This window comes from Lygodium microphyllum, chromosome 13, assembly GCF_053477565.2.
Source record: "Lygodium microphyllum isolate KBCC chromosome 13, Lygodium_microphyllum_v1.1.10, whole genome shotgun sequence".
Classification (NCBI taxonomy): Eukaryota; Viridiplantae; Streptophyta; class Polypodiopsida; order Schizaeales; family Lygodiaceae; genus Lygodium; species Lygodium microphyllum.
The window spans coordinates 49,043,815-49,054,722 of NC_141147.1; positions in this window are offsets into that span (position 1 = coordinate 49,043,815).

Genomic DNA, 10,908 nt, shown 5'->3' on the forward strand with positions numbered 1-10,908 from the left:
AGTGCGTGACCCGGAATATGTCGACTTTGTTGCTTTGTGTGACTTGCAGAAAGCTTAGAAGCTTTAATTGGCTTAATGGATTAAGAAGCTTAAGCTTCTTAATCCGTCGTGGATTTTGAGGACAAGAATATGTTCTTGACGGATTTGCGCCGACCAGAACAGCCTCACGCCGCCGATTGACGGATTTGTTGATTGAGCTTTCTTAAGCTTATAACTAAGCTTATTAAGTGATAACTTTAAGCTTTGAAGCTTAATGAAGAAAAAGAATTACTCTTTTTGTCTGTTAACCACGATTTGATGAAGAGAATTGATGAGTGGTCCTCCGCCGACAGAGAGTGGTCCTTCGCGATCTGAGAGTGGAAACAGGGGTTCTTGATCGCCAGAAGTCTGCCTGTATCGACGGTTCGCGACGAGATTGACTGTAGAGGTCGTTTGTTCCTGGAGCTCCGCCTTCGCTCGAGATTGGTAGCGATTGGAAGCCCTTGATCTCTCAACCTGGCTCTGATACCACTGGTGCGCAGATCGGACGCAGGTAGCTCACGTAGTGAATTCCCAAAGGTCCCCAAGAACAAAGCACTCTACTTTTTAGCACAAAAACCAATGTGAAAGCAAGCACGACATGAGACAAGAGACAAATTGGGTTGAATCTCCCCCATGCCTTGTGTGAGCGCTTCACAAAGCATGTATTTAATATATATTTTCAATCTTTTTGCTCAAAAATAGCCCAATTACAAAAATATGACAAGCTTTTAGCTTTTGAGTTTGCTTTCTACCAAAAATAGGAAAATAAAGCTAATGGACGGTGCCCAAAGAGTCTGGCACGCCCAATCTCAATGTCCAAATAAAAATAACATATCCAGGCGCATAAGCGCATACAAAATAATAATAAATAGTCGATGTCTCTATAGACATAATCAAAATATAGGCGTGGCGCCTATCAAAATATAGTCCAAAGATCGAAAACTCGCTAGTCTCCAATGCTTTCCTCCGCCACTGCTGCTATCTCTACACATCAACTGAAGCATTCACAATCGTTAGTAAAATAACACATTTAAACTGACAAAAGTGAATACCTAGCAGTCTTCAGCTACATAAATAAATCAACTGGTTAGAAATAAATCCTAACCTTAATTTATTACGAGTGCGCACTCTAAACTCATAAACGTTTATTAATTTAATATGCATTTTGCGGAATCACCCGCTATGGAATCACCCATGTACACACTAAATTAATGAAACGCCCGAAAAGGACAGGCGTCCCCATCAACTTCTCGCACAAAGAATCCTCTTTGCGTATGAGCCCCGGTCATCTAAGTTTACGGAATCCACCGTAAAACCTCACGGAATCCACCGTGGAATATGCCTCCTGGCATCAATCGAAACTCTACAAAGAAATAAAGTAAAAGCAATCGTTGTAACAGGTGCAGGGGAAAACATCAATCCCTCTGTATTCTGTTGCTCTGCTGCTCCTCTATGGGAAATCATGAAGTACTTGTCTGAGAAGAAATCAAAGGATACAACCAGCAAAGCACATAAACAAAGTGGCAGCAGCCTTGAGAAGATTTCATAAAGGAAACCAGATCTACCAGAAATTTCAGTGACATTGCAACCTGATGCCTATGAAGACATTAAAAAACAAAATCAGAAAACATTAGCAAAGACTTATTGCTCGTTTGATCATGCAATGTCATGCGAATTTAATTCCTGTATTGGAATACAACTAGCACCTACTAATGCTTCTCAGACTGACATTTAATACAAAACCTCTTCAAAGAGGTTAGCAGGCTGGCTATTTCCTGCATTCACATGTATGTTGGAGTTTGTGGTGTCAAGCATTAATCAGCTTTACGAAACTTACAAGAGCCATGTGTAGATGCCATAATCCATTCATATTGTAATGCTGTCATGAAATCTGAAGGATTAATCGACTTTTCCATGGAAGATGCTCCCCATAATTACATGCTTGAGCATACACTCACAACCATAAAACAAAACCGTCTGGAACTTGTTGCTGTGTGGAAAATTGATCAATAGGATTATTCACATGTTGAATCTTCTATCCTGAAATTATTCAAAGTCCTCAGTGGTCGCGACTTGGCTTTCGAAAACCCTTCGACAGCGCATCATAATAGAGAACTAATTGTCCTTTTTTAAGGTATATTTCTTCGCTCTAAGGTCATGCAACTGCTTCATCCGACGCTTAGCTACCTCTTGGTGTAATAAGCTCTGCAACTTCAGCTCATCTTGGTGGGCTATGGTCGTGAAACGTTCAAAAAGAGAATCCTCATCTCCCAAGGAGTGGTTAATTGCAAACCGTATGGTTGGCAACTCAATCTCGAGGGGTAACACACACTCTTCCCCATAAACCAATTTAAATGGAGTATGGTCGGTAGCTCGCTTGAACGTTGTATTGTACGCCCATACTACCACATACAACTTCCTGTCCCAGTCTCGTTTCTTCTCAGAGACTATTTTAGACAAGATACCCACAAGCTGCTTATTAGTACTTTCAACTTGCCCATTTTCTTGCGGATTATAAGGAGTCGTTTTATTATGCTTGATTTTCCAAGAAGGCTTTTGATCACTTTATTCAAAAAATGGGTTCCACGGTCCGACACTAATTCTTTCGGTGGACCAAAACGGCAGATAACCTGCTCTAAAAGGAAACTTGCAGTCTCTTTTGTATTGTCCTGCCTCGTCGCCCGCGCTTCTAACCATTTTGTAAAATAATCAGTGGCTACTATAATATACCTCTTCTGGGTAGTAGACGACGGGGTAATAGGACCCACAAAATCAATGCCCCACTTCTCAAATGGAAGGATAGCCATGATAGGTGTAAGTGGACGTTTCCTATTCTCTCTGCTGTCATGCCTTTGACAGGTATCACATCTCTTCACATACTCAAAGGAATCTTGCAATATGGACGGCCACCAATATCCAACTCGTAAAGCTTTCGACGCCGTCAACCGTCCCGCAAAGTGCCCTCCACATGCAGAGTCATGACACTCCTCCAAGATGAAAGGAACCTCATCAGGCATCACACATCGGCGATAGATATCATCAACACCTTGCCAATATAGTGTCCCTACGATCAAGGAAAACTTCAATGCCTGTTGTTTGATTTTCCTCTTTTTAGACTTTGACAAACCATCTCCCGTCTCTCCTGTTGATAGATAATGCGTAATAGCAGCATACCAAGATGGAATGGAAGCTGTATCAATTTTAAACATTTCCTCAATATCACTTCCTTCAACCAAAGTCTCTTTCGGCTCCCCGAAACCCACAAGGCATTCCACAATACCCTGCAACCTCGGTGGCTTACTCTTAATCTCATAATCAAACTCCTGCAAAGTGATTAACCACTTTGCCAAACGATCAGGCAGTTGTAGCTTGTTCATAAGCAATCTAAGTCCTTCCGCCTTTGTATAGAACACTACCTTTTCATAGAGGATGTAGTGCTTGAATTTCTTAGTCTCAAAGACCATCACAAGACACAACTTCTCCATGTAGGTATAGTTAATCTTTGAAATGCCCAATTTTAGACTAGCAAAAGCTATTGGATGATACCACTTTTCCCCCCAAATTTGGGCTAAACAGCTATGCATGGTGGCTGCTGAAAATATATAGAACACCTCGTCTCTTTTAGGTGCTTTTAAAACAGGTGCTTTTACTAGCTCTTATTTCACATCCTCATAAGCTACCTTACAAGGGTCACTCCACTCAAATGAACAGCTAAAGGATAATAAATTAGTTAATGGCAATGTCCTTTCTGCCAAGGCATTCATAAACCTCCGATAGTACCCTATCGACGAACAGAAAGCTATGAACCTCTTTTGGAGTGTATGTGGACTCATAGCAACTATGACCTTGATCTTTTCAGGGTCAGTTGATATTCCTACTGAATTGACCACATGGCCTAGCAATAGCCCATAAGGTACTCCAAAGACACACTTCCTTGGGTTAAGAGCGATGCAAAATTGTCTACAACGCTCAAAGCATTTTCTTAAAATAATCAACATCCTTTCCCTTACAGTGGCTGTCCCCAGGTCATCAATAAGTAATTTCAACTCATCTAGGGAGATGTCACCAAAGGTCTTGTTTGCTGTTCGTTGCCACGATCCAGGTGCATTGCATAAACCAAAGGCCATCACATGGTACGCAAAAGTACTAAAGACAGTAATAAAAATTGTTTTCAACTTGTCCTCTTCTGTAATTGCCATCTGGTTGTATCCTCAATGCAATCCATAAACGAATATATCTCCCTACCTGCTAATTGATCCAAGATCTGGTCAATAAACGGCAACGGGTAGTAATCTTTAAACGTCTGCTTATTCAGCACATAAGAACAGCCCCTTAAGGGAGAGAGAGGGAGGAGAGAGAAAGACTGAAATCACAGATCTCCATTGAGGCCACCATTTGACGGGTGAGACACGGCGATAGAGTCAGCATCCAGAGGGGAATGAATGCCCATGATCATTGGGGGGGTTGTTTGCAGGCAGGAGGATGGATCATGGAGGGATGAGGTGCAAAAATCGGCGCATTCTTGGCGCCCTCTCTCTCTCCACGCTTGCATCTCTCTTGTGCATGAAAAGTTTCATGCTACATCTAAAATTTGGGCTCCCAAGTGTCACTTACCCATTTGACCAAAGTTTTGTCCACCTCTTTGCATCTTGATCGTTTCCTTGGCCATTTCCCTGTCTGGACTCCGAATCGAGCTCTGAAAAATCCTGGGCATCTGGCTTGACATCTCGCATTGGCTGGCAACTCCTGACAACCCACACCACAGTCTGAAAAATTATCAAAAATCAACAAGTTTCGCTCAGGCGCCTTTAAAGCACTTTGATGCTTAAAGCCGCCGCCTTCGACGTTGAGTATTTTTTCCTTGATATTCGTAATTTTTAGCTATTTTTAAGCACTTCTTGGCATCAAAACTCTGCTCTCAAAGATAAAACCTTCCTTACTTGTTAAAGAAAGTTAGAATTGTTAGAAACAATTATGGTATCATCCATATATAGAGCAAGAATAACAAAATTATTATTGTAGTGCTTGACATATAAGTTAGGATCTGAAGAAGAAGAGATAAAACCTTATTTTGCAAGGAAGAGATCAATCTTTTGATACCAAGCTCATGAAGATTGTTTAAGACCATAGAGTGCCCGATGAAGTCTAGAAGAAAGATTTTCCTTATGTTTGACTATGAATCCCTTTGGTTACTCCATGTATATCTCTTCCTTTAAATGACCATTAAGAAAAGCAATTCTCACATCCATTTGATGAACCTCCAAATCAAACTCAACAACAAAAACTAACAAGACCAGAATACTGGTAATACAAACAATAGGTGAGAAAGTTTCTTGATAATCCACCCCTCAATTTGTGAGAAACCATTGGCAACTACTCATGCTTGGAAAAGAATATGCCAGTACTTTATAACTATGAGGCATTCCTTTACAAACTCACTTCCACATTTGGAGATGTCAATACTCCTTGAGTAGCAAAAAAAAACTTTGGAAGCCATAAGAAGATAGTTGCCCTACCTCTACTTATGTATCCAAATCTAGGAAATTAATGTGTGATCTCACTTGGCATGAGGAGTATTTTATCAGTCAATTTAAATGGGGTCTTTGAGGTGACATCAAGGACCTCATGCTCACTATGCCTAATGCAAAATTACTCAATGATTATATTATGCAAGCCATCCAGTACGATAATAGATTGTTCAAGAGAAAGGAAGATGTAATGTACCCACCTTGATCTCTTGATAGATAACATTTTAGTAGTAACCCATAGTTTACATCCCAGTCGTCGCCATTTGTACTCAAACCAGAATGATCAGATTTTTTTCAGTTGGTTAACCCTAGGTCTACCTACAAGGGAAGTGTCCTATTGTTACCCATACGCAGGACCAACCTAAAGGTTCCTAATTGATCTAACAATCACCTATCAACAACTAGCTCACATTCGGAGGTGTCCTTTGATAGGCTTCTTGTCTGGAAGGAGCCACTTCCATTACCCTTGGTTCATGGAGTACAACGCTTTTTTCAAGTAGAAGACTAAGGATTTATGGAATCCCTCACAATGCTCTGGCACAACTGCCATACCTTTCCTCTAAGATAATCTACAGTCCAGGTTCTGAGACCAAACCTTAAGTAAGTTAGCGACTCGACCCTTCGTAGATTTTCTTCCTAGTGTTTGTTTTTGGGGAAACCTCTCAGCTAACCGCGACCACCCTACCATATGACTCGATTCATCGAGAATCTATCCACTCGCTTCCCTCTATGGAAGTTCTTAGTTATCTATTTACCTACCACATGATGTGAAACATATAAAAAGAACTTCATTAATTAAAATCCCCTTTTGCACAGTTGTTCATTTACGTAATTTACTCACGGACATACAATCAGAATAAAACCAGTTCTTTGATTATATTCCATAATGTGTGTTCTCCCACCCATAAAGGAGAAAAATTACAATATCATGTGATGCCTCATCCAGCGCATCTGCACGTCGCGTGCTGCCTCATCCAGCGCATCTGCACATCACCAAGATCAAATCCACCTATAGCTAGCGTTCATAGGTGTCCCAAGTAGAACTTGAGCCCATACAAGGGACCAAGTAGTTCCTAGGTGCGAAAAAGAATTTAGTATCTAGAGCTCCCTTGGCACCTTTCCATCTCCTACTTAATATGATCCCTACTGGGAGACCTCTCGCCATTAGAGCCAACAGTCCATTCTTCTCTGGCAGTAAAAACATCCCCTCTTGGTATGGGGATTTGGCACATATCCGTGGGGGACGTATAGGGCTCCTCAATTCATATCTATTCCAATTCTTAATTCAATCAGGATCTAATCTAAAAGATCACAAACAGATTGATATCTACAAGAAATTATGACTTCAATCAATTATGCATCTTTCAAGTTATGCTTAATTCTAGTAGCAATCGACACTTGAGTTTCACATAATGAAATCTTTCCCTTGGAATTTAACCAGGGACATCTAAATTTTGGGGTCTCTAACTTCCCAGATCTTGTAACCAAGTTTCTTGGCCTTAAGTTAGTATTTCTCAAGAGACTTATCTTATTTCTATTGAATCTAGATAGAACTTTATTTTAGAAAAACCTGTGATGTCACGGTTGGTAAAGGGTTGTTATCAACACCCGTGACTCCATTTGTGACTCTCGAGCCCACAACTCGAATTGTTTCTTCCATGTTAGTAGGGTCATTCGTGACTTCTATCTTTGAATTCTTTTTATTCGGGGCCATGATAGAATAGAGATGAGAGTACAGGTATGATAGAATAGGATAGAGTTCTTCAGTGTCTTCTTTTCTTAGATCAGAGTAGAAGAGAATGAGAGACCTTCAGCATATCAATTTCCTTGGGTTGAACGGGATGATGTCTCTTCGTCTTGTGGAACAATCTCTCCTTCTTGATCAACATCTCATCCTCATCAAGATTGCAGGTTGTCACTCCTCCTTCTCCATCAGTGCCTCATCTCGTCAAGATTGCTCTGGTCCTTCCTCATCTTGTGGGAGCCATGGAAGAAGTCTAATGGGTTCGAGAAGCACTTTCACGTAGGGTTGGCGAGAGAGAGAGAGAGAGAGAGAGAGAGAGAGAGAGAGAGAGAGAGAGAGAGAGAGAGAGAGAGAGAGAGAGAGAGAGAGAGGCTTGGTTCTTTACAACAGAGCTTCGTTGCGTTGTTATGCGAGCGGTGATCGAGAGCAAGCCTGACTCACAACCTGATAACGAGACGTTAAGGAGTGCCGGTTGGGGTAATTGACTTTGTCGAATGCTCAACACAACTTGAAAATTTCAAATATTTAATAATACACCACAAACCACATATAAAAATAAGACAAAACACAATGCCTCTTGAAGCTCAAAACAACTAAAAACCCAAATGTGGGTAGAACATCACACAACCACAACACAACGAAAATACCAACAATTCGAAAAATAAACCAAGTGAAATATATTCTCGTACCTTAACAACCTTGAGCCGATGCTCGGCGCTTTGACACCCAAAAGCTCAAACTTCCAAATTGGCATGACAAGAGCTTTTCTAGCATGTGACCCTCCTCTCTCCTCTCTCATCAAATACAATTGTAATCAAGGGGGAAGGCCCTTAACTCTCCATTCACATCTCCTTATATAGTTTTCTATCCACACTCACACACATTAGGCTTTTTGCTTTCAACTTTTGGCTTTTGCTTTTCTATTGCTTTTCACTATTTTGGTTTTTTCTTGTCATATGCCTATTTGCAACTTGTTTGGATCATAACTTCGTCATTTGAACTCCGAATATAGTTGTTCAAGTATTCAAAAAATTTGAAACATATTTGGTCGACAAGCCAACGCGGGCAGAATTACGAAAATCCATAAAAAATAGGTAAAAATATTGATATTCGTAAATCGCATCATTTTTCTCCATCTTTTATCTTGGACAACTTATTCCCTTCCTTGGCCTATTGTTCTTATAATTTCACACACTTTCAGCACACATGTTCTCATTTTCTTCAAGAAATACTCGCTGACGATGTAAAACATACGACCTTTTTCCTTTGATCCTTGAGTCTTCAAAATAAATATTCGCTGGATATGAACCTGTTTCTTTTATACAGTGTGCCCTAACAGAAATATGCTTTGGAATAGAACTCCGTGCACAACCATACATGATTTGAGAAAATATACAATTGATCTATGATATGCAATCAATCAATCCATGCTATACACAAAACAATGTATGCATTGAAGAATCGTGCCTAGCCTATCTAGATGTGATTGTGTATCATGCAAAATGCAAACATAGTTCCTTGATTATTTAAAATCCTTATCCTCACCTCTCAACACTCTTCAAAAAGATATAATATACTCCACTCCTCCCATCCAATTCTCACAATCTCTTAAGAAAATGATAGTCCTCAAGATGTTGACCAGATAGGAACAACCCTTCTCACAATTGGTGGTGTCCTTCACGACCCTCTAACTCACCCAACCTCCTTACACACACAACAAGAGGTTCCTAACTTTGTGATGAGCATTCCAAATATCGTGTGTGCAAGAAATGTGCGTGCTCAATGACACGTGCATCTAAAACTTACTACATATAGCTATAGTGGACCTCATGCCGTGCTAGTGCTCAATGATGATGCAAAACGTGTTTCATCCCAAGCCATGGCATGGAAATATTTGATAAGAATAGGAGACGACCCTCGAGTGCAGTCCATCAACAAGTGTAACGTGAAGTGCTCGTGAACCCATCATCCGCGTGATATGCAAGAGTCTTGACAAGAATACATACCTAGCTCCACAATGTTCAGTAGCTATTGACAAACACAAGCTTCATCTTGTTCAAAGAAATACCAAGCTCGACCAAGGCTATCAAGTTTCACACTCAACAAATCAAACAAATTGACAGAAACAAATCCTATGCTAGTCAAACACAAAAAAACCAATTACAAAACAACAAAACAAACTGTCACACAAACAACTAAGCTAACAAAAATCAAACCTAACTACAATTTGACTAGGGGTTTTTAGTTTTCACAAAAACGCTTGACATATTTAGCCCTTTCCCTAGTCTGTAAACATTCATGTGCAACAGTTGTTTTCATAAAAAGATGCAACATTTATGAGCCAATCAAAAATCAAATCCAACGATCTATCCACAATCTTCTCAACAAACACAAATGGCACATTTCTCTCAAACAAATCCTTTACAGGTAGACAAAACTCATCCATGAAATTCTCATCAAAATCCTTGAGACCATCCTCTCCATCTAAGGAAAATACATCATCCCCCAAATTCTTCAGATCCCTCAAGTCATAATCACACTCAAAAATGTTCAAATCCCACAAATCCCAACCATAATCCAAAATCTTTATATCCCACCCATCCTCCCTAGGAAAAACCATGTTATTTTTAGAGTATCTAAATAAAAATTTGACCCTTTCTTTGTTGCCAATGTCAAATTCATCCATTAATTCATCTACAACTTCTCCTAAAGATACTATGTAAGGATCTCCCAACTCAGTCTCCAAATCAAACACAACATCAAAAGGAGTCAACTCCGGACTCATAACACCACAAAAACCAACAACATCCACAAATGGGGTCACTCCAAGACACCCAGCAACATTACTCAACTCATCAACAATACAAGACTCCATCGAGTCTTTCACACACGAAGAGTGGTAAACAACTTCCACAGTATCCTTACAAGAAACCTCACAAAAAACTGAAGAAACCTTTACCTCTATATCATCACAAATAACATCTTCACTGTATAATAATTTTGGGTCTAAAACCTCAACCAAAGACTCATTAACTACCAAATCCCCTACTAGCTTCTCAAAAACCTCTTCCAACTCTATTTCCTTGGTTTTAAATCTCTCTTTCCTCAAATTCTCAATCCTTTTTAAAGCCTTACTTAAATTCTCTCTTACATCATCATCAACGTCACTCTCAAGATCCTCAAAACCCCAATCAAAATCATTACAAACAACATCAAAACCTTCAGGAGAACTCAAAGAAACTAAAAGACTATCAGATGAAGTTTTCTCTTCGACATTGTTGCCTAAAACAACCAAACAATCATCATCACAACTATCAAGGAGTAAGAGATTAGGTCTACTCAAAACCACATCATCAACATCACAAACAAAAGCCTCTCCAGGGCTACTCAAAACATCACCAACCAACTCACAAGACTCAACTGAGTCAACAACACCAACACCAAAATCACAACATGAGTCAGAACCTAAAACCTCAATACTCTCTTGATCAGTAAACTCATAACCAAACTCAACAAACTCATCAAGCAACAAATTCGAACCCTCAACTTCATCTTGGAAACTTACAGTTTCTAAGCCCTCCCCCTCATGGTCTTCCAACAAACTCAAAAATTCAT